Source organism: Mastomys coucha, unplaced genomic scaffold (genome assembly GCF_008632895.1).
Source record: "Mastomys coucha isolate ucsf_1 unplaced genomic scaffold, UCSF_Mcou_1 pScaffold23, whole genome shotgun sequence".
NCBI lineage: Eukaryota > Metazoa > Chordata > Mammalia > Rodentia > Muridae > Mastomys > Mastomys coucha.
This window is the reverse complement of record NW_022196906.1, coordinates 28,848,417-28,863,669: the sequence shown is the minus strand read 5'-3', so window position 1 is coordinate 28,863,669 and position 15,253 is coordinate 28,848,417. Positions and strand designations below refer to the sequence as shown.

General features: G+C 46.3%; 1 protein-coding gene and 1 long non-coding RNA gene across 6 annotated transcripts in view; one reads left to right on the top strand and one right to left on the bottom strand.

Annotated features, from left to right (window-relative positions):
- Nucleotides 1-353, top strand: part of LOC116072607 — a 4,451-nt gene extending 4,098 nt beyond the window's left edge. For both annotated transcript variants that reach the window (XR_004111518.1, XR_004111519.1), the window contains one exon: nt 235-353. This is a non-coding gene — a long non-coding RNA (uncharacterized LOC116072607). The remainder of the gene's footprint in view (nt 1-234) is intronic.
- The window catches only part of Kirrel3 (kirre like nephrin family adhesion molecule 3), a 553,650-nt gene that overhangs the window by 145,478 nt on the left and 392,919 nt on the right, over nt 1-15,253 (bottom strand). The gene's annotated exons all lie outside the window — the stretch shown is intronic.

Genomic DNA, 15,253 nt, shown 5'->3' with positions numbered 1-15,253 from the left:
GAGAGAGAGAGAGAGAGAGAGAGGGAGAGAGAGAGAGAAAGAAGGTCACATGCAGGACCTAGGCGGAGGGGGTCTAGAATCTGCCTCCCTTCATTGGAAAGTTCTTAGAAACCGAATGATACTATGTATAGCAATAGACTTCTGTGCTTCTGATCAAGTTCAGTTTTTTTCCTTCTGTCTCAAGATCCCATCATGTTTTTGGAGGTGTAAAAAGTGTTCTTTTATATCACACAGGTCTGGAATTGAAGACTTTCAGGTGTTCTGGGGAGGCAGCCATATGCTAAAGACCATCCATGAGCAAGCATCTACCCACTAAGATCCTTTCCATACAATCTCATGCTACTGTTTCCACACCTAGAGTTTGGAGTTTATTTTCACTTGGCGTATGATAACACTGAGGACATCAAGGTGCCTCAGTCATCTGAGGCCACACAGCTAGGGACGGATAGGACTGGATATGGGTGAAACCTCAGCTCTTCATGCTCTGTCCACCATGTGCCACCTCCATGTGTCACCTCCATGAAGCACCAGGCACAGAAGGCCTCCCTGTGTGAATTTGTCAATAGCTATGCAAGGCTCTTCCTTACCCTCCAGCCATCTATGAAACTGGAGGATGAGAAGGTCATCTAAAACAGGTGGTGGCGGCCAGGGCTTCAAGGCTCCCATCATGAGCCCTGGGGATTCACTATGGGGAAGAGTAGTTAGCTTCCAAACACAAGCGAGTATAAAATCCAATTTTCCAAATTCTGTCTGAGGCCAGGGGAACTCAGGCTGCCCTGTCAATTAGGACTTTCTCAGGTGCCTGGGACTATAGTTCCTCATTTTCCTAAATCCTCCTGCTTGTTGCTGGAGCATTCACTCCTCTGAATTACTTATTAGATTTCTACTAGGCCTTTCCTCAGCTGAGCCTTCAGTGTCCCCAGAAACCATCTCTAATTTAACCATTAAGTTCTTTCACGAATGAGATGGACCCATGGGATCTGGTGGAAAATGAGTGGAAGAGAGCAGGGAAGACAGAGTAGAAGGGTGGGAGAGTTAGGGACAGAGAGAACCAATGTAGTTCTCTCAGATTCCCTATTGTTCTCCACATCTGGAATTGTACTTGGATCTAGGGGGATATCCCAGGTTATCCTGCTGGTCACCATGATCCCTAAATCCCTACTGTGCCCCCAAAATCTCCTGCCTTGTTCCAACACTGAGCGGGGATGATCTAAATAGATCATATGCCTGTTTTCTTAAGCTGTGAGGTCTTTGAAAGTAGAAACTGAGCCTCATCCTTGGCTGGTGTCACTGGGCCTGGCCCACAAGGAGAGTTTAAGATATATATTTGACCAGTAGGGTAGTCACAGGAGAAACTTAGCAAATAAGGATGCACCATACTCTAATCTTACCCCTTAAGAGTCCCTAGAATCTGAAAGACAGAATGCATATGCAAAGACAATCACCATGGCTGCTTTGGCTGGAGAGTGTTCAGGGAGGAGATGGGAACATGGTGGACCACCTAGACTGTTTAGGAGCAGTCAGGTAGAGGGATACCCTATTGTAGGCAAGAGGAATGGTTTGAGTCATGGTTGGGTTGGACTGGGCAACAGCTCACCAGATAGGACTGGGTCTATGCTGGGAAGTCTGGGCAGGTTGTGAGAGGCTTTGACATTGAAGTAGGAGCCTGAGATTTCTCTTGCTAGGGATGGTCCCTAGACTACCCAGGCCTACCCAGGCAAACCTACTCACTATTCTCTCCAGGAATATTCTACAGAGAGAAGGCTGGCATGGCTTTTGTGAAAACTGGGCTATGAGCGACCTGGAATACCCTCTCCTGTCTTCTTGTTTGTCAGGAAGGAAGAGCCAGTCTCCCAGCCTAGATTCTTGTCGCCTAAGAGGACCCCCTTTCCAGTCTGGTTCTCTTTCACCCTCCCCATATTTCCTGAAGCCATTGTCACTTATCCCGTATTTGTCCCTCAGTGTCTTCCTCCTTCAGTTTTCACACATGCCTAATAAACAGACACTTCCACTATGGGAATCTTTGTCCTATTATTGAATGGCCATGAATGTGAATACCAAACCCTTGCTGATGACTGGCCCAGTCTCAGCCTATCCCCAGTACAAATTTATTGACTGTGAATTGGTTATAGTCAATGTGTGGAACTGACAGTCAATGAATGGATGCTCTGAGATAAAGCCAGGGACTTGGACCTCTAGGTCATCTATTCATCAATTAGATTATTAGCTACAGTTTGAGGCATTATGTTCATCTTGAAATGTATGTGATGTGAGTAAGATGTATACAATGAGGAATGACTAAATCAAACTAATGCATATATCATCACCTCACATACTTAACGTTTTAGTGGTGAGAACCTTCAAAGTCTACCCTCTTAGCTATCTTCAATTATGTAACATGCCATTGATCAAAGGAGATAAGAATATTCTCTGAACCAGGATTTGGTGTTGGATCCTGAGCATGCAGCTAACATAGTTGTAGGGTTTTGATGATGGAGAGACAGGGCTCTCAAGGGCATAAGATCAATCTTCTAGAGGGTAACATTCATAAAGAGCCTAGTCCTGGTTTCCAAGAGTCACTGTCTTGGTGCATGTGGTCATAGTTCCTTTTCACACAACAGGAGACAGGCCTAAGCCATGTCCTCAAGGTCTCACAGCTTTACTAAGGTACTGGAGCCCACACCCTCCCAAAGCCAGTGTCTTAGTTTCATTTCTGGCACTACAGTAAATATCCTGTCAAAAGCAATGTTAGGGCAGAAAGGGTTTATTTGGCTTCCAGTTCCAGGTCACAGTCTATCATTGGGGGGAAAGTCAAGGATGGAACTTAGAGTAGTTAGTCCCATCCACAGTCAAAAGCAGATAGAAAAATGAAACGAGCACAAGAGCTTGTGCTCAGCCTACTCTCCACACTTAATATCTTCTAGGACCCAAGCCCAGGGAATGGTGCCACCCGTAGTTGGGCTGGGTCTTCTCACATCGATTAAAACTATCAAGACAATTCTGCGCACACAGGCCAAATGCATCTAGGTGATCACACATTAGGACTCTCTTCTCACTGATACATTGTATCAGTGTGGCAACTAAAGCCAACTGTCATGGCCAGGCTCCTTGTGCAGGTGTGGCCTTGGTTTTTTTCTGTGTGATTAACATGGCTTTACTGGGTGATCTTGACAAAATCACAGTGACTCTCTGGGCTTAAGTTTTACCTGTCAAATAAGTGTTCTCCACGGGACTCTTCCCTGCTCAGGACAGACCAGGCAGGACGCCCTTCTCACTGTCTACTGCCAGGCCAGTCTGTTTGCTAGGCAGCTTGCTTCTACTCAGCTGCAGCCTGGCGGCTCCTTACAGGCTCTGTTAAGCCCTGGTTCATTTTTTTTTTTCTGTCTCCTGTGTTTTGCCCGTGTGAGTTGGTATCAGAACTCACTCCCTTGATGCTGTCAGGAGCAATAATCCAGACATGGTTCAGGGGTTTAGTGGAAATCCCCCACTATGGCAGAAGAAAACGAAACCCAGCAAAGTAGGGATTTTAGCAGATGCAGAATCTGCCCATTTACCTTCCAAATCCGAGCAGTGTGACCTGAATAGCCAGTGGATACCTTCTAGGGTTTGAACTGGAGCTAGAATTGAACAGAAATCTGTGGGCCTAAAATCTCTAAAGGCCCGACGTCCAGGAATGGGGAAGGGCAATGGCTATTCACAAAAAGATTTTCGAAAGCTGACCTTGTGCCAGCCAGCTGAACAGCAGGCCAGGCTTGCTACAGTGTCCTATGCATTTTTCCTGTAGCTCACACAGTACTGACATAAGTAGTAGGATTAGCCTTAATTTTGTGATGAGGCTAATCAGGAAATGACAGAGAAGAACAAAGCTGCTCCCTGTTGATGGGAACATCACTTTCTATTCTTAGCAGGAGGTGGCTCCCTTTTTTTCTCTGGCTCAAACTAGCTACCAGCATGGTGGGAAATTACTCCGATGTGGTCAGCCTGCCCCTGTGTGCAACTGGAGCCTCCACCATCCGACACACCCATCTGTGGTCCTAGTTGCTCCTGCTGTCCCCAGATGACTGTGGCCTCCGAGCTGAGTGAATTGTGTGGTTACCAAGGAAAATGTGCTTAAGCTCCAGGCATGCCAACAGCTCTAGAGTAATAGGCTGTAATTCTAAAATGAGGTTTTCCATTTCAGAGACTCCGAAACCTCCATGTTAGCCAAGATGCAGGTTCTCCTCCCCGCTCTAGATAGCTGGGATGACAGCCAGGGCCAAGCTCCTCACAGGCCCCCTCCTCAATTCCATCAAAGCATTGTAGACAACCTGTGGAGGGCCCCAGTGCCTCGTGCATGGGCTTGCATACCAGAGCATCTCTCCCTCTTACATATCCATGAAAAAATATGAGCTGAATACACAAAGGCACCTAGCAAAATGAGATAGTGTGTGCTTTGCAGTCAGACAGATCCCAGGCTCCCATCCCAGCACCAACACTTAGGTCCTCAGTAACCTACTGCCTTCCCTTTGAAATGAATTAGAGATGCTAGGGATAAAATGAGACCAAGCCCTTAGTACAGTGCCTGGCATCCACTGGGAACTCTGTTCTAGTAGGCTCCGGCCACTGTACCCATGGCCTGTGGGAATATTACCTATTTTCTTAGCTCCCAGTGACAATTGAAGGCAGGCTAGGGACTGCCAAGTAGGGAGGCTGCCTCTGCTCTAGGCTGCTCGGGAAGCTGCTAGTGACTGGAGCCTTTCAGAAAGCATTCCAGGGTATTGTTTTAATCAATACTATATTATTTCCTCCCCAGCATCGATTCCCATGTTTATTATGTGTAAATAGGGTTTTTTTTTTCAATGATGCGAATGTGTTAGCTTAATGTAGCTGACATTCAGAGTGTGCAATCTGGTGACTGCCCCTCAGCACATCGAGAAAAATGAGATGATGTATCTGTCACAAAGCTGTCCTCGGGAGTGAAATTTGAGAAATACATGGCAGCGGTCAGGATACCCTGTGCTTGCTTTCAGAAGTATGGGCTGTGTGGTCCAGCAAGGAGAGCCATCAATAAACATGAGTCCGGGAGCATGGCTGACTTGGCAGAGGGGGATGGTGGTTGTTTGGGGCCCTAGGAGTTGGGTGCTGAGCTTGCCCCACTTTGCTGCCAGATCTAGTGATGACCAACATCCATCCATCAGTCTGCACTTGCTTGTCCCTGGGATCTGACAGTTGCCCTTGATAATGTTGCTCCTCATTCCCTGGATTCTGCAGTCTCTTTCTTGTCCTTGGCCCAAGTCACTCCAGTAATCTGAGAACTCATCTTGTTCTTGTTTCTACAGTACATGGGTATTCCCAGCCTTTCCCAACTTTCCAGCTGGGCTCATCTCACTTCTTCTTGCAGCAGGGTGCTCAGAATGGGAGGTGCCTCTCTCTTTACTTCTCTCTCTCTCTCTCTCCCTCTCTCTCTCTCTCCTTCTGCCCCCAAAATTACAGCAGCTAAGCTCAAATGACTTAATTTACATGAGGGAGGGGGTTTCCACTGAGACAGCCTTCACGTTGCAGGACAGAGAACACCTATTTTACATGTGGGTCACAATCCACAAGCCAGGAAAACAGTTGTGGATATTTGACTCAATACTCTCAGATGTCAGACAACTTGGAATATCCTGAGATGCACTGTGAAAAGATTAACCTATTCCAAGGCAGCCTGTGTAACTGTATCAACATGATGAGTTTCCATCCACAGTTTTCTTAACAGTATTTGGAAGCAGAGGACTGAATAGGAAAACCGCCTGGCTTTCCTGCTTCATGCCAAATGGCCAAAAGGGCCAGAAGGAGGCTGCCTCTGAGAAGTGTGGGAAGAAAGAGCTCTGTGTCTGATACTTGCCTGTCTGTTTATCTGTCTGGAATGTGTGTGCCAAATTCTAGGGCTCCATTTTGCTGAAAGGCACTTGATAAATCTGAATGGGAGTCACTATTGTTAAGTGCTATTGTGGGTCTTAAACCCATTACCCACAGTCTGATTGGAGTTGGTCTTTACCTCCATTCTCTTCCTGAGAGATATGGGGGAGGTGTTTTTCTTGGCAAATAAATATGATATCATAAACTTTGGCAGATCTCCAACCTGAGTAATGGCCGTCTGCTATCCTAATTCCCTGTGCAGCATCTAGCGGGAACATTACTCTTTACTTCCTCCCCTACAAACAAACCCTCTATTGGAGAGCATCACTCAGTCACAGGATCCCTCCCCCGGCAGGACATGAGAGATGAGCTCAGATTACAATGCACATTTGGGGAAACACAGCCAGACTTTTAGCCCATCAAAGGCACTGGAAGACCTTGATGATGGTGGCCACACTTCACGACAGACACAGAGCCAAAGTCATTAAGGATGCCATTGCGTGGTGCTGCCATTTGCTTTGCCTAAATCACCCCTGGGTAACTAGATAACTGGGTAATCTTGCTCGAGCCAGGTACTCTGCAGGAAGTATGCAACTGTACTGTGGAGCCTCCCACTGTATATACTGTTTTTGGACATGACTGGGGAGAGCTGAAGAATGGAGAGCTCGGCTTGTGTGGGTACTGCTGCCCTGAAGTATGTCCACCCTTGGCTTCGGCTCTCATTAGTTCATTACTACATAATTTGAGAGAGGTAGTAAATTGTAGCTACTAGTATGGGTTTGAATCCCAGATCATGGTGTTTCTTTAGGAGGTGGGGCCTAATGGGATAAAGTTAGGTCATTGGGGGTGTGTCCTTAAGGGGGATATTAGGACCCTGCCCATTACTCTCTTTCAGACTGCCAAGAGGTAAACACCTTCCTCTACCATGTACTCCCTGCCATGATGTTCTACCATAAGCCCTGAGACAGGAAGCAAATTAACCATGGACTGAAAATGAGGCCAAAATAAACCTTCTCCTTTTAGATTTTTAAATTACATCTGTCTATCATCTATCTATCTATGTATCTATCTATGTATCTATCTATGTATCTATCTATGTATCTATCTATGTATCTATCTATGTATCTATGTATCTATCTATGTATCTATCTATGTATATATGTATGTATGTATGTATCTATCTATCTATGTATCTATCTATCTATCTATCTATCTATCTATCTATCTATCTATTTATCTATCTTTCTATCTATCTACCATATGTATGTGTGTGTACCACATATACAACTTGTTGGGAGTTGGTTCTCTTCTACCATAAAGAATCCAGGGATTGAACTCAGGCTGTTGGGCTTGGCAGCAAGCACCTTCTCCTACTGAGCTATCTTTCTGGCCTTCCTTTTGTTTTTGTTTTTTTTCTCTTAGGTATAATGACACATCAATGAAAAGCTGACTATCATAGCTGTGCTCCCTTTTATAATACTGAAAACCAAGGCTCAATGAAATTAATTAGGTAACTTATTGCAGGTCCCAAAATACACAGGGCAGAAGTAGGAGCTGAACTCGTGTATTTCAACTTCTACTCCAGTTTTTAAATTGCCTCCAGCCTTACCCTTACTTCTCAGCTGTGGGGGTTTCTGTGCTGCCACCTGCCCCCATTGAAGTTGCTGTTACAGGTTGGCACTGTGTCAATAGCTAGCACATGGTGTCACTTCTGATGGCTACTGATCTGCTGGGGACTCACTGGCAGTTAGTCAGCTGAGGCCAGTACCTGGATAAGCTTCCAAAGGAACACTGAGACAGGTGTTGGGCACAGGCCCTGGTGGTCCTGGGAGAAGGCAAGTCACTATGTCTAGGCTCAGGATGGTTGGTCCAGTCAGTCTGCATTTATTGAGCACATGCAATGGCTAAGCTGGGGAACACAACTCTAAAGCATATAGAGTCCCTGCCTCAGGGAGCTAGCAGTCTAGTGTGAGAGACTAACCAACATAATAGTTTGAACATTTATAGTCGGAAAAATCTGAAATCGAAAATGTTCCAAAACTAGAAACTTTTTTGAACACCAATGTGATGTCATAGATACAAAGTTCTACATCTAATCTTATGTTATGGGTCATGGTCAAGACAGAGATATACTAAAAATATTGTATAAAATTAGCTAAAAACTATATGCAAAGGCATATATGAAACATGAGTGGCTTTTGTGTTTAAATTAGGTTCTTGTCCATGCGATGCAGACAAGAGAAAATAGAAAACTGAAACACTTATGGTTATGAGTATTTTGGTTAAGGGATCCTCAGCCTGTACAGTGACAGGAGTGTTGTAATGAGCAGAGGCCCACGATCTACCACAAGTGCAGGCAGAGTCTCCCACTCACTTCTCAGGCACGGCACTCTTTAAGTACGTTCCCAGTGAGTGTGCTATTTAAGCTGGAATGAAAAGGAAAGACGGGAGAAGGACAGATAAAGATGGGGCTGTAGAGTTGTCTATGCTGAGGACATGGCATATGCAAAGGCTGTGTGAGTGTGTGCGTGTATATAAGTGTGTGTGCATGTGTGTGTATGTGTGTGTGTCTCTGTGTGTATGTGAATGTGTGTGTGAGTGTGTATGTGTATGAGTGTGTGTCTAAGTGTGTGTGTATGTGTGTGTTTATGTGAGTGTGTATGTGAATGTGTGTGTGAGTGTATGCCTATGTGTATGTGCATGTGAGTGTGTATGTGTGAATATATGTGTGAGTGTATGTCTATGTGTGTGTATATGTAAGTGTGTATGTGTGAGTATGTGTATGTGTGTGAGTGTGTCTGTATGAGTGTTTGTCTATATGTGTGTGCATGTGAGTGTGTATGTGTGAGTGTGTGTATATATGTGTGTGTGAGAGTGTATATATGAATGTGCATGTCTGTGTGTGTGTGTCACAGTCAGCTGGGGTGACACTTGCCCAGGGAGAAGCAGAGCTGGAGGGAGAATGGTCATAGATATAGCTGCGAAGTTAAGAGCAGGAACAGCCAGTAGATCACCTAGTGTGTCTAATCCAGATAGATAGATATCCATGGAGCCGTCACATCGTCAGTCCCCCAGCACGTACTTGCACTAACCCTAGAGCCCAGAGCATCTTAGTTTTGCTCCAGCTCTCTCAGCCTCTGATTGTGCTGGGAGGAGCCAGAGATATACCAAATCCAAGGAGGCAACAGCAGCCCAGAATCAAAAAGCACCATGTGCCTTATCTAACGGAGGGATGGAATCTGTGAGATGTTCATTTAACATATTTCTGCCTTCTGAATGGCTTTCACTTTTCACTAAATTGAAATCGCAGTACAATGTATGTGAATGATTAGGTTGTGTAATACATTCCAGCAAATTTAGATTAGGAATGATTATGACTTAAGTAAAATAGTTGAACACAATCCTTATTGCCATCTATCTCCTTCTCCTCTTTTTAACTGTTCATGAGACTGATTGAATACAGAGAACGAAGGACTCCAAGAAAAGCTGGGGCTGGGCAGGGAGGGGAGGGAGGAGCTCTGTCTTTGGAGAGCTTTCAAAGGAGAAAGAGGTTGTCCAGAAGCCTCCGGGTCTGGGATGGAGGCGGAAGCTCCAAGCTGGGAGGCAGATGGGAGGCAAGTCCTTGGTCTGCTGTTTGCAAGCTTTGTGACCTGAGGCCAGGCACGGGAGCTCTGAGTCTTCATTGTCCTGAGCAGAGCAGGGTGTGCTGCTCCTGGCTGTGCGCTTGTGTGGAGGTGGAAGGAGGTCAGGGGCATGAAAACACTGCAGAGGACTAAGGGCTTCATGGAAAGTTGAAGTCCTGCTCAACTTCTGTCTGTGTGACCTTGGCCTCTGTCATTCAGGCTCAGAGCTCAGTCTTTCTTACCCACAAAAATGGGAATAAATGCATTTGGCTATTTTACTAGAGAGTCTTGAATGAGAAAATACAAACATACATACACACATGCATATATAATGCATATATGTATGCATGCATACATCATACATACACACATAATATATGTATACATGTATATATAGTACATATGTGCATGTATAATACATACATACATACATGCATGCATACCTACATGCATACATACATGCATACTTACATACATGTTGCATGAGCCATCTGAGAAGGATGTCTAGCTGGCAGAGGTAGGAACAGGTGAGTCTGGGGCATCTACTTTCTTGGAAGAGCAGGCTGGCATGGTATTGGGGTTGGGAGGGAGGCTTGCTGAGGCCCAGAGTGGGAAGGATCCCTGGGTGAAGTTGTGAAGCATGCATGCCCAGGGTGCCCCTGGTTTGCCTATTGTGTTCCCTGCTTGGTGCTGCTCACAGTCCGTGCAATGTACCATGCATGATCTTGCTTTGGTATCAGCATTCCCAGATCAAAGGTAAGACACAAAAAAGGCAGGGAGTTGTTTGACTCAGAGCACAGCCTGGATGGTCAGGAGGTGCCCAGGAAAATACAACACATGGGGCTGAGTGAATGGCTTTGAGTGAGGCTTGACTTCTGCCCCTTGAGAATAACTAAGCACAATCCAGGGAACCAGGGAAAACCAAAGGCATCAGTCATGCCTGCGGGGAGCTTGCTGCAGCAAGAAAGAGCCAGGGCACATACTCTTCAAGGAGTTTCTCCAAACCCTGCGGACGCTCAAAAGTGCAGTTCCCTATCTGCTTCCCAACAACCAGACAAAATGCAGAGCAATCACTGCCGTCCCTGAGCCACAGCCTCTTGAGGTGTCAGCCTCCTGTGGCTCCAGCAGGAGACAATATTTCTTTTCTGGCAGCTGGGACAACAAATAGCATCCTGGCAATGAAGGGCTCTTCAAACTCTCCAGAGTTGAAGGAGGTCAGGCTGGCAGCCACATCTGCTGAGGAGGGGAGTAGCAACTGTGGCTGCCTCCCTCACTTCGGGACACCACAGTGGGTGGCCCATGATGTTCCTGGCTCCAGAGCTGGAAGGATGGTGGCAGCTAGCACATGGAGCCCACTAGCATGCAGAGCCCCAGGTTCTTATACTAAGACAGCGGAGCTGGCGCTCTGCCGGGGCTGCCTGCATCTAACACTTTGCTAAGTGCTTCCTTTCCTCTTTACAACTCATCCTGGGAAGTAGCTACTCTCCTATTCAAGTGAGGAAGTGGCTGCTCAGAGAGGTTGCATCCACCCTTCCCATCCACACTTGCCTCTGCAGGTTAAGCCAACCACAGATTAATAAAACAAAATCACACCTGCTCTGAACACGTACAAACATTGTTCTCATCATTATCCCTCCAACAATATATACCAATAGCTAGTTGCATGGGATTTATGTTGTGTTTTGTATTTTAAGTAAACTAGAGATGATCTCCAGTCTCAGTTTCCCCACTTCTGTAGCAGTTATCAAAGCCCCATGGATGTGTCCTACCCCTCAACCCACTCTGTCCTGCCATCTTGCCAGACTTGAACAGCATCCTCATGCTTGTGCCATGGGACTTGAGCTAGCCCTGTCCTGATACTTTCACTGCTGGATGAGGGCCTGTTTCAGTTACCTGGGAGTTCCTCTGTCACTGTGTCCTTAGGATGGAACTCTAACCAGCTCTGACTACAGCAGAACACACCATAGTCCTCGGGTGCTGATGTTAACGCCAGGACGGACAGTGCCTCTGGCTTGTGCTGCTGAGTACATGCTAAGCTCAAATGGGATCCCAAGTGTGGGTCACTGAGGATTATCCTGCCTTTCTCACCTCACAGGGTCTTTTGACCTTAACTACTCTGATGGTCTTCTGCTTTGTCAATATCTCTTTTTAAACTTACATCTAGAACTGAGTTCAGGGCTGGGGAGAGAGCCAGTTGGCAAAGTGCTTGTTGCACTAGTAAGGGAACCTGAGTTTGTCCCCTGGAACTCACATCAAAAAGAACCAAGTATGGTAGTGTATGCTTGTAATCTTAACACTGGGAGGCAGAATAGCTGTATCCTTGGGTTTCAACTGAGCCTAGTCTCTAAGCCTCTGGCCAGTGAGATACCTAGTCTCACAAAAAAAAGTAAGGTGGACAGGTCTGGAGCAACCCAAGGTTGTCCTCTGATCTCTACTTGTGTACTTACACACACACACACACACACACACACACACACACACACACACACACACACAAACACAGAGAGAGAGAGAAACAGAGACAGAGAGAGACAGAGAGACAGAGAGAGACAGAGAGACAGAGAGAAACAGAGAGACAAAGAGAGACAGAGAGACAGAGAGAGAGAGAGACAGACAGACAGACAGATCCCAGAAAGTGGCCAGATAGATCAAACAAAATCTAGGTTATTACTACCCTCAATTTGGGATATTCCTTTGTAGTTACAATGGTCTCTGTCCCACTTAGCTATTCCCCAACCCCAGAGACTCCTAATGAGCTGCTTAGTCAGCCCTACAACTGTCCCAAGGGCTCCAGATATGGCCACAGGGGGCCAAGCCTTGTAGGCTGTGTCTGCAGTGACTGCATTCAGCTCAGCTATGGCTCACAGTGGTTGCAGTAGAGGGAAGAGAACTTGATATTCAAGCCAGTGGGGCCTGGGAGGAGACAAAACAGCCAGTGAAGGTCATTGTCACTGTCAAGCTTTCGAATGCCAGTGCTCAGAGAGTGACCCACCCCTATTTCAGCCTCAGTGGGAAGGTGATGGAGAGTGTAATGAAGGCCTGAATTGTACCCCTAGCTGCTGTTGTGCTGGTCACAGAGGCTGGGAACACAACCGCCTTCCTCCTCTGAGAACTTTTGGTATTGCCACCCTGCTGCTCAGGACAGCTCCCTCATGGCAACAGATCTCAGATTTGCTTTACTAAGCCCAGTTCTCCCAGCGAAATTTATTTGTCCGGTGTGTCTCATTTTACCCCATTCCCTTGAGGTCTTCTTGTCCTATTACTGAATGATCTAGAGCACTAATGCAGTATTAAGCTGCTCAAGTCTAGCTGGCTTGAGGTCAATGGCCAGTCCCATCAGGGTGTTTTCCTTAACCCAAAGGCATGAGTCCAGTGGGGTGAAACTGCATGGACTCCGAAGAGAGGTAGTTTATGCAGTGTAGGCCTAACATGGAGGGTGCTATCTTGTAGGCTCTCAGTACTTCCCAGAGCTGCTCAATCAGAGATTCCTAGCAGTGATTCTGCATTTTTCTCAAAGTCCCACCGTCCATGGGTGGCAGAGTAAGGGAGGAGTCAGAGCTTGTGGTTTTCCTGCATAGTTTTACACATCATGCCCATAGCCTGGTCACACCTGGATCCAAGGCAGCCCTGAAGTGCCACTACAGTTCAGATTTTGAATGCTCCCTGAGGCCCATGTGCTGAAGGACCACCACACTCTGGTGTATCATTGGGAGATGGTTGACTTTTTAGACGGAGGGGCCTACTAAGTGGAAGGAAGCTGGTTTAAAGGGGCATACCTTAGAAGTGGCTACTGGGGACAAGTCCCTTCCTGTCTTTTCCTTGGTATGCCAGCTCGAGGGTGGACAAGGCTTCTCTGTCATGCTCACCCAGCACAATACCAGCATGCCCAAAGCTACTGGGCTAAGCTCCTATGACCTAGATGTCTGCAGCTGCCAGTCACAACAAACCTTTCCTCTTAGAAACCTGATTACCTAGGTATTTTGTCATAGCAATAGAATGCTGGATAATGTGAATCTATAACCATGATACAACAGCTAGAAAGGTCTGGTATAGTCAGAGTGACTTCAACCAAAGTCCAGGGGAGGGGGGTGGTAAGGGAGTTATCAACATTTTAATGCATGTTTTAGTCATGTAACATGTTCCTGACAGTATAGCCCCCTTTTAAAATACATTGGTGATATGGCAAGATAGACAGACAAGAGTACTTTTTTTTTTAAAGATTCTGTACTGGAAGAACATAATTATACTTCATATTATCGATAAGAATCAGCATGCATACATCATAAATAACAAAGCACTACATAAAAAACATTTCTAACCACTTGTTTGTTCTGAGTTAGCTGTTGAGCTAGAGGGTATTTTGGGAGGAATGGGAGAGTCAGTGACCTTGGGACTTCACACACACACACACACACACACACACACACACACACACACAGACACACACACACACAGATAATAAAAAGTAAAAGAAAATAAAAGAAAAAGTGTAACACGTGAGAAACAGAGACACATCAACACCAACTTCAGGATGATTGATAGATAAAGTTTGTTCTTGTTTCTTATAGAAGGTGCCAGCTGCAGAGGAGGGAAAGAGTTTGTGGTGGATGTTGACACTGACCTCCCCCCCCATCTTCCCAGATTGCTGCCTCTCTGAGTTAAATATTCAACTCCTATGTTTGATCATTGGTGTTTGTGCTGACAGGCAGCATAAACTCTGGTATTATGGTGACAACATCAAACTGTTTATCATTTATTATCACACTCTGATTTACCAGTGAGGAAACTGAGGATCAGAAAGTTTAAGTAACTTGCATGTGGCTATGAATTTGCAAGTCCTAAAAGCCATAAAGGCAGCCTGCATCATCCGCATTCATGCCAGCTCCCTGTTCCTAGAGTCCATGTGGCCCCATCTACTTGCTGGTCCCATCCCTCCCCAGATGGCGCTGCAGTGCTTTGTTATGTATGGGTAAAGCTCCATGATCTTGGACCTTCCAGAGAGGGGTCTCTAATGTATCTGTGTGTGACTTGCTTATACACATAAGTAGACAATGAAATAAAATTCCAGAACCTTCTGTAGGATGCCCTGAGACACACTGAACCTTCTGTAGGTCTGAGATACACAGAGGTCTGGTGAATTCAGGTCATTTCAGGTATTTTCTTTCATAACATAGAGGAGCAGGACTCATCATTCACTTATATGGATGAGAAAACTGGGGTGAAGGTCACACAACTAGGTAGGGGTGGCTGAGATCAGACTGTCAAGGTTCACCCTACAGCCTTCCAGGGATCTCAGGCTACTGGGAGGCAGGGGAAGGGGGACAGAGTTTTCTTGAGAAGTCTTGGGTCTAGAATAGAACATATCGGGGTGGGAAGGACAATGACATCACCTCTGGGTTTAGGACAGAAAGTGATCACCACCCAGGACTGCTTCGTGTGGGCTGATCAGAAGCCCAAAGAGACTGCTGTACTGAATAAGGGACCTAAGGGAGGGGAGGGAAGAGAGCCCTTTGATTTGGATAAGGGCTGGGATAAGGAGGCCATGGGGAGGCTGAGAACTGGGCACTCATCCCAAGTAAGACTCTGTTCTCTGGGGTAGGAAAGCTGGGGCCAGGAGTCAGGAAGAAACCCGAGAGCCAGACTCGACTCTGGGAGAAGGCACAGCAGTGCACCCTGGGGTCTGGAGCTGCTGCTGGGTCTGGAGCTGCTGCTGGGTCTGGAGCTGCTGCTGGGTCTGGAGCGGCTGCTGG